Source organism: Lissotriton vulgaris, chromosome 3_2 (assembly GCF_964263255.1).
Source record: "Lissotriton vulgaris chromosome 3_2, aLisVul1.2, whole genome shotgun sequence".
NCBI lineage: Eukaryota > Metazoa > Chordata > Amphibia > Caudata > Salamandridae > Lissotriton > Lissotriton vulgaris.
The window spans coordinates 250,505,290-250,525,907 of NC_141690.1; positions in this window are offsets into that span (position 1 = coordinate 250,505,290).

Here is a 20,618-nt window from a genome sequence, read left to right on the forward strand (position 1 = left end):
CCTCTCAAGGGTATTTGAGCTAGGATTCTCAACATTATTCATGAGGGATATCTCAGATAGGTACTCATGAAAAGGAAGGGGAAACTATCATTTTGGTGGCATGGTATGGATTATGATGTGGAAGAAAGGGTTAAGAAGTGTGTGGCATGTGCAAATAGTGATAAGACAAATATGATCGGACAACCTCCGTTAGAGGTGTTGCGTTTTCCTGACAGGCCCTGGGAAAAGTTAGCGACTGATTTCTTGTGACCTATAGCTAGATTGGGAACAGTGAACAGGTTCATCCTAGTTTTAGTAGATAACCACTCCAAGGGGCATATTCACAAGGAAATAAGTCTGTATTATCCCCACTTTAACGCATCAAAAGTGGCGATGGAATTAACACCCCATTCACAAGCTGGTGCAAACTGCAGACAACACCAGTATTCATGTGATAACTGCCCCCAAATTTAACTCCACAGTGGACACCACCAAATAACTCTAATGAGATGCAGAGTAGGCGTTCCCATGCAAAAACACCTGATAAAACCACAACACCACATTAACAACGAACTGCCAGATCTGCGAAGCAAAGGAAAAACAGGAGATAAACTGCGTTACCACCAGGGATTTTACACCTGTCTTTTGCTGGTGTTAAGCAGGACAACCACCTGCTGCATGAAAGGGAACACAGCCAAGAGCCACACCGGAAGACCCACAGAGGCCTGATTTGTGCCCCCGTTCTTCCCCGGCTGCTGGTGGAGTCACAAGACCAATGTCTGGGTGGGGTGCCATGTGCAGTGGTGGCTCTGGACTTGGCTGCAGTAGGTGAGCGGAGTGTGCCCCGCATGGTATGGTGGTCCCTGAAGAGGCCGCCTGAGGCTGGGTCCCAGGGAAGAAGTGTCCTGCAGTGCTGGCTAACATCGGCTGCAGACCAGGGCAAGTAAACAGGGGCACAGAGACACCTGGAGGCCCAATCCTGGGAGATGCATGACCTGCATCATCAAAGTTGTGGTTGACACCGGCAGCCAGGCGGAGCAGGCCTTGCCCTAAGCAGCAGATCCCAGGAGTGGTGGTGAGAGGCCTGGCCCTACATGACACGAGAGCTGGGGACGCTGGCATTAAAGCAGTGGAGGTAGGGGGACTGCCCCCATTTTACTGCCCAAACAACCCCCCATGACTTGGAGAGACATGGCGACCCCCTCCTCTTCCTTCTCCCCCCCCCCCAAGTGTGAGCATCTGAGCAGGACCCCGGAGTGTGCCTTGCCGGGGGACAGCTGCATGGAGTTGGGGGTGCCAGCCTACTTCACATCCCCACGCACATGGCTAAAGTGCACGTCCTGTAGATGAACCTGAGGGTGCAATTGACTGCAGTGCAGAGACTTAGCCAATAATCTTTTTTCCCAGCCCTTCCAGCCCCCACGTGGGGGTCATGTGGATTTCCACTGGACATGGGATGACTGGCCATTATCAGGCAGCAAAGGACAGGGTTTTAGATGTGAGGGAAATACTGGGCGCACTGCTCAGGTTAACGCACAGGAGAATGCTATAAAGCAGAAGGTGCATGCAGGTAAGGGGCAATTCCCTGTAACCCCTCAAAGTGAGCCTGGTGGACACACTATATAGGATATATGATGTTACAACGCGTACTTTTAGCACGCATACCATTACCACAGATTTTTTACAACGCAGGTCATTTTACAACGGATACCTTTACAACGCAAAACACTACAACGCAGATACTATTACAACGCATACCATTACAACGTAAGTATAGGTAAGTGTATAATATTAATATATTATATTAATATATAATGTAAATATTTATTTATGTATTATTTAATTTAATTATTTATTATTTAATAATAAAAAAAAATTATTAATTAAATTAATTGTAATTTTATTATTTGTAAATATATGTTAAAAATACCCCTGTACCCCAAAACCCAAACCCAGCCCTAAAACCTAAAAATACCCCTGTACTCCAAAACCCAAACCCAACCCTAAAACCTAAAAATACCCCTGTACCTCAAAACCCAAACCCAGCCCTAAAACCTAAAAATACCCCTGTACCCCAAAACCCAAACCCAGCCCTAAAACCTAAAAATACCCCTGTACCCCAAAACCCAAACCCAGCCCTAAAACCTAAAAATACCCCTGTACCCCAAAACCCAAACCCAGCCCTAAAACCTAAAAATACCCCTGTACCCCAAAACCCAAACCCAGCCCTAAAACCTAAAAATACCCCTGTACCCCAAAACCCAAACCCAACCCTAAAACCTAAAAATGCCCCTGTACCCCAAAACCCAAACCCAGCCCTAAAACCTAAAAATACCCCTGTACCCCAAAACCCAAACCCAGCCCTAAAACCTAAAAATACCCCTGTACCCCAAAACCCAAACCCAGCCCTAAAACCTAAAAATACCCCTGTACTCCAAAACCCAAACCCAACCCTAAAACCTAAAAATACCCCTGTACCGCAAAACCCAAACCCAGCCCTAAAACCTAAAAATACCCCTGTACCCCAAAACCCAAACCCAGCCCTAAAACCTAAAAATACCCCTGTACCCCAAAACCCAAACCCAGCCCTAAAACCTAAAAATACCCCTGTACCCCAAAACCCAAACCCAGCCCTAAAACCTAAAAATACCCCTGTACCCCAAAACCCAGCCCTAAAACCTAAAAATACCCCTGTACCCCAAAACCCAAACCCAGCCCTAAAACCTAAAAATACCCCTGTACCCCAAAACCCAAACCCAGCCCTAAAACCTAAAAATACCCCTGTACCCCATGACAAAATACCACTAATAAATGTTTATAAAAAAAGATAAACTTACCTATAATTATACTTACGTTGTAATGGTATGCGTTGTAATAGTATGTTTGTTGTAGTGTAATGCGTTGGAAAGGTATCCGTTGTAAAATGACCTGCGTTGTAATAGTATGCGTGGTAATGGTATGCGTTGTAAAAAATCCGTGGTAACAGTTACATACCCACTATATACAATAGAAACAAAACCTGCTGCACACTTATGTAAAAGTTCAAGCAAAAAACAAATGTCTCAATGGACATAAAGTTCTTTTGTCCTAGGCGAAGAATTAGACCACCAGTGTTTCGGATCTTCTTTTATTGATCATAGAAAGCCAGCCGACACGTGTTTCGTCGCAAGAAAACACACTTTTTCCGCGACTCCTCAGGGCTGTAGGTCAAAGGTTTATAACCACAGGTCGCGGTGCCGGTGATAATTCCGACCCGGCTCCGCTCGAGACCGGGTTTACAGTGTCAGTCGGATTACGACTTGTAGTTCCAAATATGATCTTCTCCAACTAGTATGCAGAGATTCTTTAATCAGTGGTATCGCAGAGTATTAAAAATCCTCACGGTTAGAAACTCGGGAGAGTATCTAAATCCACGTGATTAGAATGAGGGTAGTGTAGAGATTTTCGTAGCAGAAAGAAGAATCCCTGTGGTGCGGGGAGACGTACAGCGATGGTATCGCTCGGGTTCACGTTTCGGTTCGGGTGCGGTCGACCGATACCACTGATTGATTGAGACATTTGTTTTTTGCTTGAACTTTTACATAAGTGTGCAGCAGGTTTTGTTTCGACTGACCATTCTCACTCTGAAGTCACACCATATGGAGGGTTCTTATCCTCCACTCACATTCCCCCGCCTTCATTTACCATTGCTGCAATGAATGCTCACCGCAAACACCCCACCCTCCCCACGTTGTGTGTGTCAGCCAAGGCTGAGACAGCTTCCCGGGCACACACAGTCGCAGTACTTCACAGGTCTTCAGAAGACCATTTACTTACGAAAATGTGCTCATCGCACATTTTTCTGTGTTGTGGTTCATTTTTTAATCTCTGTCGAGATTGTTGTCTCGCGGAAATTTGCCGCTTTATCGGGGGACTATCGCATGGTACCACTATGTTGTAAATTCCACAATGACACAGCGTGATATTCCCACGATAGGCTGCGATGTGAAAAGTTGCCTTAGAAAACTCTGGTGATGTTTTACACACTTTCTTGTGAATATCCCGCAAGTGGTTTGTGATCAAGGCAGTGCCAGAAGTGAACACGTTAATTGTTAGCGAGTTTATGGAGGAGGTCTTCATGGATGAGGGAATACCAAAAACTATTGCATCGGATAATGGGGTTCAGTTCAGGATGGCTTATCTTTCTAGTATGGGGATTGCGCATGGGAGAATAGCCCTTTTCCAATGCCAAGCAAATGGAGTGGTGAAGAGAGTGAACTCGTTGGTGATAGAGAACGTACAACTGTCCTTGGCTAATCACCTGTCAAGGAAGAAGGAATTGAGGAGAATTATTTGGTCACTTAGGACAGCTCCTCATTCCGTGACATGAGTTTCTCCATTTGTTTCCTTAAAGGCTCATCCTGTATGGATGAGGGGTGTAGTGGATATTGAGGTGGATCGCGAAGAAGTAAAAAAAGAGTTCTAAGGACGTAAAGGAAGAATGCGGTATACTACAACAAAAGAAAAGGGGGTGAGAAGGTGTAATGTAGGGCCTGGTGATTGGGTGGTCGTGAGGAAAAGAGGTTTTGTCTCCAAAGGTGAAAGTAAAAACTCAAGCCCATGCAGAGTGAAGGAAGTCAAACATAGTGTGGTGGTTTTGGAGAATGGCGCTTCAGGGAGTTTGGGTGATGTGTGTAAGGTTATGCGATAAGTTTTCTTCAGTATGTGCACTGCAACTTTTTGATCAAGAATGCAGAATGACCTTACTATGACATTTAATGAGCATTTATTTATGGGGTTCTGTTGTTGTTATGTAGTTGTTTTCTCTACAATTGTGAATTTTCTATTCAAAGTATTGTAAGGGGAGAGATGTGTGGAGACATGCAGAGCTGGCGGCATGGAATGTTATGAGGTCAGATCTGGGAAGAGAATGTTGAAGGATAACTAAAGAAGCTGGTGAGCGTTGAGCTCAGCTGCAGATGTTGTGTTCAAAATAACGTTTTTAAGAACTAATTCATGTTCCTGGATATTTAGAACAACGTAAAGAAGACAGGTTAGTGCTCAAATGTTACACTTTACAAAATCTGCAACAAACTTGGAGTTGTGTGGGATTTCAGCCTTGGCTTTGAGGCCGACATTGGTGCTGTGCCTACCTCTACCCTACCTTGGATTTAATCTACTTTAAGGGTCTTTTGGGGTCCTTCGTAAATATAAAACAGGGTTACTGGAACCCTCTTAGGAGTGCAAGTGCAAAACATGGCAGCCAGATTGGTGCTCAACCAAGGGATAAAACAGCATAAAATAAGTTCTGTGCTTTCTCCACCTGCATTATTATCTAAATGTGCTACTTTCAAATTGTCCTGTTCGGTATGTTTAAGGACGTTGGTCAATTATAGGAAGACTAAGACGTTGACCAAATGCTACTGAGTATCTCAAGGTCTCTGATCCAGTGGATGGGAGTCTGTATATTTGCGTGCTGGAACAATGAAAAATTAACCTAAAGAAATTAAATGAGGCTGTAAGAAGTTGGGTTACTGGTTGAGGGGGGTGAAACTCTATTCAAGCGAAACCACAATCTTTGTTAGGGTGAAATCACAAGCAACTCGCAAATGGACCTGTCCTCATCCCTCTGGTAGCTTGGCACAGAACAGTCAGGCTTAACTTTGAGGCAATGTGTGAAGTATTTAATTAATTAATAAATAAATAATATATATTAATAAGCCATTTCTAGAGCGCCTGGCTACACAAAAACAGTGTGTCCCCGCGCTAAATGCATCACTTCAAACAGAAACAAAGTGAAAACACAACACAAAAAACCCACACCGATTTAGAAAAATAAATTACATTTTAAAACATAATTAAGACCAAAACAAAAATAATTCTTTCAATAGGACCAGGTATATGCAATTATAAAGATGTTTTGTGAAAATAGCTCCAAGAAGCACAAAGCGCCAACTGTGGATATTGGGTCACACTGGACCAGGACAAAGTCACAAGTTCAGGCAGACTGCGATGAGGCACAGGCGAGCTCCAGGGACCTGGCTAGACCTGCTAAACAAGAGTACCTTGACTCTGGGTTGAGAAGAGTTGTGGAATCCCACATCAAAGATACATCCCTCACCTGAGGCAATGCGAGGTCACGCTTAGTTCCAAGGAACTGTGAGACTGCCATGCAAGATACTGTGTTGTCGTCATAGCTGCCGTCGACAAGAGGCTTGTAATGCGAGGGCCTGTGTCGGGGAAAAAACATGCGGCAGTGGATTGGATAAGGCTGCAGTCTGCGAGAGTGATGCAAAGTCCTTGAGCTGGAAAGCCTATTCAGCAGGGGTGATGCCTTGATTCTGCTTGTAAAGTTGTAAAGTGCAGCAGAACAGGTGTGTCGGTTCTGCTGGGTCCACAGATGAGTTGGCAAAGCACCTTCAGGCCCATTTCCAAGGGTCCAGGACTGGGGTTGCACAACTTGCCAGGACAGGACTCATAGATTGCAGAGTCCAGGTGCTGGGCTCAAAGTTGTTGGAAGTCTGTTAGTCCCTGAAGTTTCTGATCAGGAGGCCAGCCAGCTCTGGGGTCCTGGTTTTAGAATTGCAGGTCCAGTCCTTCTCACCCAGGCAAGAGCGCAGTAGGGCAGCAGTCTTTCAGAGCAGCAGCCCAGCAGTGTGTCAGTCCTTCCAGCAGCAAAGCAGCCCTTTTTCCTGGCAGTGACCACAGGTCCAGAAGTGAAGTGAAGAGTTTGTGCCTGAGGTCCAGTATTCATGAAGTGGGGGATGCTTCCAGAGAATTCCACCCCGGAGGTACTAGGAATGTCCTGCCTACTTGCCCGGCCCTAGACTGTCTGGGGTTATAATAGACTAGTGTCAAACCGTTTAAGAGAGTTTCCAGGGAGGGCCTTTGTGATATGGAAGTTTGGTAGGTCATAGCTCCTCCCCTCATTAACCAAGAGTAGCCCATCCTGCCAACACCTAGCTTCCCTTCCTCTCACTGCCTGAAAGCAATAAGGAAAGTACAACTGCCAACTATACATAGTCATGTACCAAGGATACTGGCAGCAGTCACCAAATGGTTGGGACAAGAAAATGCTATCTTTGTAAAAGTGGCATTTTCAGAATTGTAATTAAAAATACGACTTCACCATTAACCCCTTCCAGGCTCATGACGAGCTGGGCTCGTCATGGTGTAGCCTCCTCGCACACTGATGACGAGCCCAGCTCGTCATGTAACATGGGTTTTTAAATATCTCAGCATAGCTCCAAAATTCCACTAGCGCGGATGTGGTTAAAGAGGGATTTTATTTACAAATCTTTAGAAACCAAACTCGACTCATCTAACTGGCCCCATTTGGAAGTTACAGCTTATTAAATGTAATAAGGCAACCCCAATGTTATCCTATAGGAGATGTATGCCTTGCAGCAGTGAAAAACTTATTTCTGAGTTTTTTACTATCAGGACATATAACATTTAATTGTACATCTCCAACTGTTTAAATGCACTGCACCTTACCCCTGGGCTCTGTATTGCGTACTTTAGGAGTGACTTATCTGTATTAAAATGCAGTGTTTTAACATGTCACAAGGTATCTCGCCAAGTCGACATGGCAATTTAAGACTTTACACACAGGGTGCAATGGCAGGCCTCAGTCATGTTTAAAGGGCTATTTAAGTTAGGGGCAAAATCAGTGCTGCAGTCCCACTAGTAGCATTAATTTTACAGGCTTTGTGTACATGTAGTATCACTCTACTAGGGACTTATAAGTAAAGTAAATGTGCCTTTGGGTATAAGCCAATTACACCATTGTTTTAAGCAGACAGCACAAGCACTTTAGCACTGATAGCAGAGGCAAAGTGCACAGAGTCCCAAGGCCAACAAAACGGGTTTAGAAAACAGGAGAGTGAGGCACAACGTTTGGAGATGACCCTGCAGAAAGGGCCAAGTCCAACAAATGCCCAACCTGTTGAGCACAGAAAACAATTCTGTTCACACAATACCTTCTGTGTCACATCAGAATGGTAAGGTCTGCAGTGACAGTTTAGGATATGCTATTTTAATAACCACATCGCTGCTTGCAAGTTTACCCTCCTGTGCTGGACAGCAATAAAAACAGGTGTGGTCATGACGAGCTCAGCTCGTCATGAGCACAGGAGCACTGTACTGCATGATGAGCTGAGCTCGTCTTGAGCATGGAAGGGGCTAATAAGATAGATGGCTCCTAGAAACAATTTATTTTCAGTGTGCGCATGATAAAGTAAATTAACAAATACAATAAAAAATAAAATCCCTTGAGTCAGATGTTGCGTTCACAAAACTATCAGGGCCCAGAATTAAGCATATTTTATTAGCAATTAACATTTGAAAAGAAAAATAAGCTCCATTCTTCAGCTGTCAATTATTGTGATTTCTCTTCCTGCTGAACCACTTCAACAGTTTACACTTCCAGTGAATTTAGCCCCAAAAATACAGAACTCGGCATTCATAACTGCAGCCTCAGAAATAAATGATGTGTGTGTGTCTGATCTGTCTCACAGATGCGCTGGGCCTGATTCATAAAGGTAAACTTTCACTTTCGTGTCAGTTTACGATTGTTTGCTATTCACAAAGGGCCTTATTTAGGAGCCCTTTACGCTGTCATTACATCACTTTTTGGGACGCTGTGCCGGTGTAAAATGTGCACCACACTGCGCCATATTTACAAAGGCAGATGTGTCACTTTGTAAACCCCTGGGCTACATTTTCCCTGTGTCAGGGTACAATGTATGTAGGGTGGGCGTTCCCCTGCAAAAAAGACTCCTAGTAGTGGTGCAGTGTTTCAGAGCAGGCGTAAGGAGTGACCCAGGCCCTTTCACATGGGGCTTGCCCCATGAGAAGGGACACATTGATGGAGTTGCGTCTGTTTTCAGACACACCCCGCAATGCGCCACTTTTGCGCCTACAGATACATCAGGAATACTGATGAATCTGTAAATCCTTGCGAAATGGAGTGCCGTACAGTGAATACGGCACATCCATGGTTTTACAAAAGGGCGCACTGAAAAGTGATGCAGTGCTGTTTTCACGCTGCAATGCAACACTTTACATAAACGAGGCCCAAAGGGTTTTACGAGTAGTATTTTGTACGAGTGCGGAGTCTTTGCACATAGAAAGATTTATCTTTTTAAGTGCGGAGACTCAATTCTGATAAAGATACTGTTCGTAAATCTTTTTGTGAATAGCAAAGAATCGTTAACTGACAGGTAAGTGTAAGTTTACCTTTGTGTATCAGGACCACTGTTTTTTCGCTTCTACCTACACTTGTAATGGTGTTTGGTCATGACGTAGGATTTATTGTTTGTTCTTTAACGTCCCCCATTATTAATAATATTATTAATAATAATAATACAGCAGCTTATAAAGCGCGACAGCTACCCCCAACAGGGGTGTCCCGGCGCTAAGGCAACAGGTAAAGAGAAACAAGAAAAAGCGGCACCCAAGAAGAGAAATGACAGTGTGACAGCCCACCTTGTTCTTCACACCCATTTTCTTGCGATAGATAACAGTGCCATAACAATAACCCCGCAGCCCCGCGGTGCGTTGACACCTGAGCTCCAGGGGGCCCCCTCTGTGACTATGCACGGGCAGCCGGCCCCTGGCCTAGGAGCTCCTGACTTGGTTTGGAGCGTGGGGTGGCCCCCTCCATGTACTTTGCAGAGCGGACCCTCAAGTTTTGTTACGCCCCTGACAGATAATACACATCAGGGACTAAATAATCAATAGTGCTGCAGGGAAACGGCTCTTGGGCCTGAGAGTTTGAAGGGCCATTGCATCCCAATAATGGTTGCTTTTCACTGCTCAACCAGGCAGAAGGAGAGGACAGGCTTGTCCTTGCTTTCATGAGGGCCTGCCTCATTTTTTCTCTGCAACTGATGCAGCTGCAACTGGGGTGCAACAGTTGAAATAATGCTAGGAGCAGATGGGGACATCCGACCGAACAAAATGAAAGGGCTCTTATTCGTTTCAATGGCTGTGTATGGAATATGTCTGGCCTCGGCCTGGCCAGATCCAAACCCACCAATCTTCCAACAATGGCGAGCACGACTGCTAGCAACATATAGCCTAGAGCTAGCTATCTATAGCAGGAGGGGAATGAAAAAGAAAAGGAAGGGATTAGAAATCTGGGATCCCCTTACACGATAGATAGAACGTCCCCGATTAAAATGTTTACCTATGATACTGTGATGAATATGATTCAAATATTACGTTACATGTATAATACTATGGATACACCTGACTATCACATAGATTCATCATCGGCATGTTTTGCGAGTCTGTAATAGCGATTATTAAGGAATCGCTATAACAGACTCATTGATTCACAGATTCATGTAGATTCATGTAGAAATCGCAATATTTATTGCATTTCTACAGCTTCCTTATTTGCGATTAGCTAATTGCTAATCGCAAATAAGGAATAACTCCCCATTCATTCCTGTGGGCCTAGAGGCCCATAGGAATGAATGGGAAGATATATCAATGTGCGAATCCCTATTAGCAATTCGCATGTTGAGTTTGCGATTTCAAGGGTGCAGGGGTGTCCAAAGGACACCCTGTTGCACCCCTAAAATGATATTGGATGCTGGTGTTACGCACACACATGTCCCAAGGACATGTGTGTGTGTGTAACATACAACTTAGAAAAATGCACTTAAGTGCATTTTTCTAAGTTTCCGCTATTTACCACAAGGTTTGACTTCGCGGTAAATAGCGGCCCAAAATTGCGAATTCGCAATTTTTAAATGTTTCATGAATTGGATTTAAGGAATCTCAAATAGAGATTCCTTAAATGCAATTCCTCTCAAATTTGCTAATTCTATAAAAGCGAATTTTGCATTTGGGATGATGAATCCTAAATGCAAAAATTGCGCTCGCAAAGGGCCAGATTCTCAGAATCTGGCCCTTTGCGAGCCGAATTTCCTTTGATGAATCTGGCCGTATGTATATATAAAGTGACTTGCCTGCATGGGAGGGTGGGGATGGGGCTTGGGGGGGATGGTTGGTAAAAATGTTAAAATATCTCAATAAATAATCTCAAATAGAGATTCCTTAAATGCAATTCCTCTCAAATTTGCGAATTCTATAATAGCGAATTTTGCATTTGGGATGATGATGGGAGGGTGGGGATGGGGCTTGGGGGGGATGGTTGGTTTAAATGTTAAATTATCAAATTATCTCAATAAAGAATTGTTTAAAAAAAAAAAAAGCAACTGATGCACATATCGGATGTAGTAAAATGCAAAAATATAAACACCAGGATTAATGTGCCACAAATACATGGCTAAAAAGTAGCAGCAATACCCCCTCCACGTTTGCAAGTTGCCTATTTCTGTTTTGTTAATGCTGCAGCTCACAAAAGCACAAAACAAACAAGCACTCCAGCTCTTAGAGCGGAAATGTGAATGGAAGCCAATGGGCCCGGCTATTGAAATGCAAATCAGAGCTCTGGAGCTGTAGGCGCTGATTTGCAGATGTGGGTTTGGAATTACAACAGAACAGACTTCCAAGTTATGGCAACATAGTCATTATAAAAAATGATCAGGAAAGAAACAGAGGTCTAACCATTGTAATTGACAAACTCAGAGCAAGGCTTAGAGAGTCTTCAACACAAAGAGATAGAAGTCGTTTTGATCATTTGAGGTAAATCTGGTTACAGAAGAATGAAAAGTTTATTCTTTGCAAACAAAGCATATGTAGGGAGGAGGAAACGTGCTACACTTCACCTGAAAGTAACTATTCAGAAAAAAACAAAGGGGTGTAATCAGTATACCGTAAAGAAACAGCAGCATGGGAAGTGCATAAAAACAGTAATCCACAGTAATCCACTCTGTACCATAAATCATGAATGTGGCATTTTCTGCTGCAAAGTTTTTCTTCTGCCACTTTCTGCTTCTGGGGCTGAAAGAAAACGAATTAGTATTTTTGTGTGACCTCGTATTTGACTGAAGACACTGTCCTTTTCTGCTGTTTGATGAGCATGGTTTATCTAGAGGTGAGGCCGACCGGTCAGAGTTTCTCTTCCTGCACTTAGAGTCCTACCTGCAGGACTCAAGTGCAAATCCATGCATGACTGACTTAGCTTTTCATCCTTTTGAGGTTGCTAGATTGACAAACATTACAATACCCAAACATAATTTAGGTGCTGATACACAACACAGTTGGGGTAACAAGTACTATCTATAAAGGAGTTATTTTAGAAGTCTTTGGGGCAGATTTATGATAACTGGCGCATCCCCAGGGATGCGCCAGTTATTTTGCGCCGCTGCTCCGCCACCCATGGTGCGCCGCATTTACAATGGGATTCAGAAAAGGGGGTGGTGATGAACAGAGTGTCTGAATTAAGCTGACCACTCTTACCCAGTCCAAAGATCAGGGCTTGATCCATCACCGTTATTTATCTCACTGCACCATCCCAGTTCAGAACCTGGCTATATGCAAATCAGTCTGTCCCTGGCCCAGTAGCTCATGGGAACAGGGCAGACTAAACTACCAAGCCACTTCTTCACCAGAAAGGAGACAAGCTACCGGGGACCGGTTTCCGGCATTTCAGCCGTCGTCGGCCCGGCTTGCTTGAATCCTGATGGTGCAGTGAGAAAGGGACTCATGTCTGAGTATACCCTGCCACACCTATAGTGGCCAAAACGATTCAGAAAAGGGGGTGGTGATGAACAGAGTGTCTAAATTAAGCAGACCACTCTTACCCAGTCCAAAGATCAGGGCTTGATCCATCACCGTTATTTATCTCACTGCACCATCCCAGTTCAGAACCTGGCTATATGCAAATCAGTCTGTCCCTGGCCCAGTAGCTCATGGGAACAGGGCAGACTAAACTACCAAGCCAATTCTTCACCAGAAAGGAGACAAGCTACTGGGGACCGGTTTCTGGCATTTCAGCCGTTGTCGGCCCGGCTTGCTTGAATCCTGATGGTGCAGTGAGAAAGGGACTCATGTCTGAGTATACCCTGCCACACCTATAGTGGCCAAAACGATTCAGAAAAGGGGGTGGTGATGAACAGAGTGTCTGAATTAAGCAGACCACTCTTACCCAGTCCAAAGATCAGGGCTTGATCCATCACCGTTATTTATCTCACTGCACCATCCCAGTTCAGAACCTGGCTATATGCAAATCAGTCTGTTCCTGGCCCAGTAGCTCATGGGAACAGGGCAGACTAAACTACCAAGCCAATTCTTCACCAGAAAGGAGACAAGCTACCGGGGACCGGTTTCTGGCATTTCAGCTGTCGTCGGCCCGGCTTGCTTGAATCCTGATGGTGCAGTGAGAAAGGGACTCATGTCTGAGTATACCCTTCCACACCTATAGTGGCCAAAACGATTCAGAAAAGGGGGTGGTGATGAACAGAGTGTCTGAATTAAGCAGACCACTCTTACCCAGTCCAAAGATCAGGGCTTGATCCATCACCGTTATTTATCTCACTGCACCATCCCAGTTCAGAACATGGCTATATGCAAATCAGTCTGTCCCTGGCCCAGTAGCTCATGGGAACAGGGCAGACTAAACTACCAAGCCAATTCTTCACCAGAAAGGAGACAAGCTACCGGGGACCGGTTTCTGGCATTTCAGCCGTCGTCGGCCCGGCTTGCTTGAATCCTGATGGTGCAGTGAGAAAGGGACTCATGTCTGAGTATACCCTGCCACACCTATAGTGGCCAAAACGATTCAGAAAAGGGGGTGGTGATGAACAGAGTGTCTGAATTAAGCAGACCACTCTTACCCAGTCCAAAGATCAGGGCTTGATCCATCACCGTTATTTATCTCACTGCACCATCCCAGTTCAGAACCTGGCTATATGCAAATCAGTCTGTCCCTGGCCCAGTAGCTCATGGGAACAGGGCAGACTAAACTACCAAGCCAATTCTTCACCAGAAAGGAGACAAGCTACCAGGGACCGGTTTCTGGCATTTCAGCCATCGTCGGCCCGGCTTGCTTGAATCCTGATGGTGCAGTGAGAAAGGGACTCATGTCTGAGTATACCCTGCCACACCTATAGTGGCCAAAACGATTCAGAAAAGGGAGTGGTGATGTTTCCGTCCCAGTGTAAGAATTGGCTTGGTAGTTTGGTTTGCCCTGTTCCCATCATGCACTGGGACAGGAACAGACTAATTTGCATATAACCAGGTTCTGAACTGGGATGGTGCAGTGAGCTAAAAAACGGTGTTGGATCTAGCCCTGATCTTTTGACTGGGTGAGAGTATTCTGCTTAATTCAGAAACTCTGTCCATCACCACCCCTTGTTGTTAAATATTTTGTCCACCCTAAGCGTGGAAGGGTATACTCAGATGTGAGTCCCTTGCTCATTGCACCATCAGGACTCAAGCAAACCGGGCCGACGACGGCTGAAATGCCAGAAACCGGTCCCCGAATCTTGTTTCCTTCCCAGTGTAAGAATTGGCTTGGTAGTTTGGTTTGCCCTGTTCCCATCATGCACTGGGACAGGAACAGACTAATTTGCATATAGCCAGGTTCTGAACTGGGATGGTGCAGTGAGCTAAAAAACGGTGTTGGATCTAGCCCTGATCTTTTGACTGGGTGAGAGTATTCTGCTTAATTCAGAAACTCTGTCCATCACCACCCCTTGTTGTTAAATATTTTGTCCACCCTAATCGTGGAAGGGTATACTCAGATGTGAGTCCCTTGCTCATTGCACCATCAGGATTCAAGCAAACTGGGCCGACGACGGCTGAAATGCCAGAAACCGGTCCCCGGGATCTTGTTTCCTTCCCAGTGTAAGAATTGGCTTGGTAGTTTGGTTTGCCCTGTTCCCATCATGCACTGGGACAGGAACAGACTAATTTGCATATAGCCAGGTTCTGAACTGGGATGGTGCAGTGAGCTAAAAAACGGTGTTGGATCTAGCCCTGATATTTTGAATGGGTGAGGGTATTCTGCTTAATTCAGAAACTCTATCCATCACCACCCCTTGTTGTTAAATATTTTGTCCACCCTAAGCGTGGAAGGGTATACTCAGATGTGAGTCCCTTGCTCATTGCACCATCAGGATTCAAGCAAACCGGGCCGACGACGGCTGAAATGCCAGAAACCGGTCCCTTGGATCTTGTTTCCTTCCCAGTGTAAGAATTGGCTTGGTAGTTTGGTTTGCCCTGTTCCCATCATGCACTGGGACAGGAACAGACTAATTTGCATATAGCCAGGTTCTGAACTGGGATGGTGCAGTGAGCTAAAAAACGGTGTTGGATCTAGCCCTGATCTTTTGACTGGGTGAGAGTATTCTGCTTAATTCAGAAACTCTGTCCATCACCACCCCTTGTTGTTAAATATTTTGTCCACCCTAAGCGTGGAAGGGTATACTCAGATGTGAGTCCCTTGCTCATTGCACCATCAGGATTCAAGCAAACCGGGCCGACGATGGCTGAAATGCCAGAAACCGGTCCCCGGGATCTTGTTTCCTTCCCAGTGTAAGAATTGGCTTGGTAGTTTGGTTTGCCCTGTTCCCATCATGCACTGGGACAGGAACAGACTAATTTACATATAGCCAGGTTCTGAACTGGGATGGTGCAGTGAGCTAAAAAACGGTGTTGGATCTAGCCCTGATCTTTTGACTGGGTGAGAGTATTCTGCTTAATTCAGAAACTCTATCCATCACCACCCCTTGTTGTTAAATATTTTGTCCACCCTAAGCGTGGAAGGGTATACTCAGATGTGAGTCCCTTGCTCATTGCACCATCAGGATTCAAGCAAACCGGGCCGACGACAGCTGAAATGCCAGAAACCGGTCCCCGGGATCTTGTTTCCTTCCCAGTGTAAGAATTGGCTTGGTAGTTTGGTTTGCCCTGTTCCCATCATGCACTGGGACAGGAACAGACTAATTTGCATATAGCCAGGTTCTGAACTGGGATGGTGCAGTGAGCTAAAAAACGGTGTTGGATCAAGCCCTGATCTTTTGACTGGGTGGGAGTATTCTGCTTAATTCAGAAACTCTGTCCTTCACCACCCCTTGTTGTTAAGCATTTACAATGTGGCGCACCATGGGGCAAAAACGGCACAGATGCGTGACGCATCTGTGCTGTAAAGGTGGCGCATCGCTGGAGTTGCGTCGCAAGCGCGATGCAGCTCCAGCAAGGCTCGGGGGTGCCCTATCTGTCCAATGCTGCGTCAAGCCTTACGCCTGCTTCAAGCAGGCGCAGGGTTTTGACGCAGCATTGGCCTGAAAGTGACTGAGTGAAATCTTATAGATTTCACTCAGCCACTTTTGCGAGGCGCACCTGCCCCGGAACGCCCACCCTGCTCCTGAACGCCCACAAGTGGCGCAGGGCTTTACAACGTGACGCATCTGCCTAGATGCGTCACGTTGTAAATGGGTCGTAGGGATGCGCCATGTTTACGCCGCAGTTGGGTGACGCAAAAGTGGCGCATTACCAACATAAATCTGCCCCTTTGTGCTCGGGTCTACCAAACATTTTTATTAGTTTATGGTTCATATATTATTTATAAGCATACAGGGACACAAATATTGAGTGCCATAGAGCTTGCTCACAAACATTCTTATGTATGATTGGTGTAATCTGGCAACTTGAGGTCTCTTTGTTGTCCTCCACAGTCACCACAAAACTTCTGCAAAAGAATAACAATCGATAGAAAAGACCCCACCGACAACAGTACACACGGTACACGCTACACGGAGGTACACACAAACATAATTACGGCAGAGAACTCAAGCACAGGAACAGTAAACATGGAGGGAGGCACAAGCACACAGGAGGGGAGGAGCTGTGGGTGGTGTATCCAGCTATTTATGACTGTGATAAACACGTAGAACCTTATGCGGAGTTTGGTGGGACGGGCCTTCTCCCAAAAAGGAGCATCAATTCTAAATGTGTACACAGAAGTCTAAATCTGTCCCTGACGATGTGAGGTCCTGGACATTTCCTGTGACCAGGTGAGGTGCCCTCACTGTGAACAGAGAGATCCTTTTCCCGTCCTGGGAATAGCACTTAAAGCGTTGGTGGCAGATTAGTAGTGTGACAAGACATTTTCTATTTGTTTTATTATTAGGGTTGGCCCACTGGTGTAAAGTTAGGCTGTTATGTGTATGCCCAGACTCTTGTGCTGGCAGCCCGTGTGTATGTCACGTGATTGCGCATGTGTTGTGTGTGTAACACAGGCATGATAATTAGGCCTGGGTGGTAAATTCTGTTCCGTTCGTGGAATTTGCGGACTTTGGGTAATTTTGCGTTCTGTCTGGAACGCGAAATTGCCCAAAATTCTGCGTTGTGCGACTTCGTGAAACTTTTTGTTTGTTCGCGTTCTCAAATGCGTGTTCGCAAGATATTTCTCCCCAAGCATGCAAACAGCGATTGCGAACAGTAAAAAAGCATCGCGAACAAGCAATTCCGTGAGTTTGTGGAATTTCTGAGTGTTTGCAGAGGTTTTTTACCTTTTCGCAGAGATTTGCGTAACGCGATTACGCAAATTCCGCCCACCCCTAGTGATAATAAGATGTGTTTATGAGTGAGTTTGGATAAAAGGGCCAGTGTGCTCCTGGCATAGCATTCGAGGACAGAGCTCCCACAGTGCAGGTGTCATGCCTACATACCTGTTGCTGGAAGGATGAGAACAAAACAACCAAGTGAGGAGGATGAAGACTTGGCTAACAAGAAATTCAATGAGGCCTTTTGTTAGCAGGGAGCTGAAGATGAGTCTTCCTGAACTTTTCCATCTGGTGGATGGTAGGGATCAGGAGTGGGACTGCCGTCTCTGTTGTGTTAGATGAGTAAGTCTCTATATAACCCTGCCCTTTTGTCTGTCCCTGATTAGTCCTTCATTTGGGCTGATAGCAGCTCAGTGCAGAAACCTCACACCTCATTCTGTCTGTTTTGTAGGTGCTTCAGGTTAGACACAGCTGCAGTTCTTCCTGCTGTGAGAAACATCACCTTACACAAAGGCTGTGTATGGAGAGCAGCCTGAGGAGGACACCTGAAAGCACCTCAGCAGTATCAGACAGTGGTGTCACATTTTCTGCCTAGAACTTGAACCCAAACATCCCACTTGGTTCCAGTCCAAGTACATGTCCAGGCACTCAAAGGACTATTTCTGTTTTTGACTGTTTTTTTCTGTTTATTTAGACCACTGTCTTTAAACACACGGAAATCTCATATACACAATAACACCATACATAAGAAGATCACATGAACAGTTAAAACCACTAATTCATCAGAGTTAATTTAGCTTATACATTATAAAAAGAGACCGGTAACTGCCGACTAATGTCCAACCAGGGCTGGTGTCTGACTGACAGCCACTCTTCTAAAAGTGAGGGAACATCACCAGTTTCTGCTTGCCTGAAAAACCTAGAATCTTGCTTGCCTGCAGAGAGAAGGAAGCAGTCTGCCTGGCCCTGCAGGAGGAGAGACTGTCCACAAGAAAAGAAATCCAGCGTGACCCTGGTGGGTGAGAGATATTCTGAGAGATCTGACTGCCTGAGAGTACACCGAGAGGGTTCTGCATGACTAGGGCATCTGCCTAGTCTCTCAACCCAGGATCTGGTGGGAACCGCTGGAACTGCTGTGAAGATACAGCTGCCATGATCATCATAGCCCCCTACTGGGCCTTCAACTGCATGATTATCTTGCCCTTATCATCATTGGCCTGAACGGGGGATAGATGGGCGCTGCAACTGCCTAACTTTGGCCTGATCGGGCGGCAACTGCTGTGACCACTATTGGCCCAAGCCCAGCTGTGAGTGACTGGATCAGATAGGGCCACTTCCCTGCAAGTGCCAAACACAGCTACAGCTGGATCTGCACTTGTGCCAACTACTCAACCTTAAGAGACTGGAGCTGGGCATGCATGTAGTCAGAAACAAAATGTGCCCGGCTTTCATGGTAGCATTTTGAACTACTTACTTACCTCGACCCTCACAGGAAGATGCATGGAGGTTCCTTCTAAGCTTCAAGAAACAAAGACTCAATTGGTGCCTTCCCAATTCACTGAAGGGTGTAAGAGGAGAACTGAAGTTGCATTTGGCTGTGGGAACAGAAGGCTTGCACTTGATTCACTCTTTCTTTGAATCCAAAGGGAGTGTGACCCTGCAAATAGATGGCCACCCAGAAGAGAATAGGGAAGGAGATCAGGGAGGTGTAGGACCACAAAGTAGGAGTGCACTCAGGAACACTAACAAATTACATTACGCATTACTAGCACAACTGAGTGATTACAAAGATCTCATTTTTCTTAAAGGCAAGCACTAGGCTGGACATTGGAATTATTGTGTCTGTTATTTGGTTGCTGAATGCTGAGCTTGAGCACCTCACAATAACTCCCTGAGGAGCCTCTAACCTGTGAGTCACATGGGTAAAGAGTTGCAGAACCATAATATGATGAGAACAGGGATACAAGTGGCACACACATTCAAATACCCCAGTAGAGGCCCAATAGCCTCTACTTGTCGTCTGGGGTTTGGAAATTAGCACTAAGTGGTGTGAGTACTGATAGTGCCAGTTCCAAATTTCTTGAACAGAACAGTAGGTTCTACTTGTACATTGTTGTTCCTCCACAAAAGGAAGCATGAACCAGTTCCAAACATCTGAATATAACACCATGCAGCAACTGCTGGTCACCCATCTAGATCACCGCCTGCTGACTTCAGACCTCAGGGTTTCTTAGAGAAATGGAGGAAGACCCGCTCTTGTCATTTCTTGTAAAGGAACCAAGGGCTAAATGTAGGTAAATAGGATTTACCGATTGTAAAATACAAAATGTTACCAATTCGGTATTTTCGAATCGGTAAATGCTATGTAGATAGAAATTCGGTAAAAATACTGAATCGTTAAGATTTGGTATTTACCGAATCGTTATTTACCGATTCGGTAATTGCCATTCATTCCTATGGCCCTGGAGGCCCATAGGAATGAATGGCAACTTTTTCAGCTCTCTAACTCTGCAAAATCTAACATGGATGCACTGATCTGGCTCCTCCTTCTCTTTTATTAGTCTTTCCCCTACTGATGATCTCAAAATCCCTCTTCTGTTCTGCTTTTCCAGATTGGTCTGGCTATCACTTTCTCTATTCTATCAATGCTCGTGTATGTTGTACCTATATTCTGAGTCAAGTAGGCTGGTACAAGCCCTCTTTCTTGGCTCCCTGTCATCAAACATAGTTTCACCTCAACTGTCTGATAGATGGTCGAGTAGTCAGAAGAACTTTTCTTGTTTGCATGATTTCTCCTAATCTTTGCAGACTATGCAACAGAGCGATGCAGGAGTCAGGTTAATAATTTTACATTCGGTAATTGCCATTTATTCCTATTGGCCTGGAGGCCCATTGGAATGAATGTCAATTACCGAATCAGTAAATACCGATTTGGTATTTACCGAATCTGTGAAATGGCCTACATCAGAAAAGCCTATTACCGGTGGTTAACGGCCGAAATTCGTTATTTTCGGCCGTTACCGACCGGTAATAGCCTCCCTACATCTGGCCCCTAATCTCTAATTGGTGTTGATGTGTTTAACAGCAATGCTGATGAAGTTGAGGTTGAAATAGGTTTAATCGCTGAAGTTGTTGCTTGCAACAAATCAGCATTGGTATCATTGGTTGAGTTTATTGGACACACAGCGACTATGATCTTGACTGTGGACTATGGGAGACTATCTCAACTCC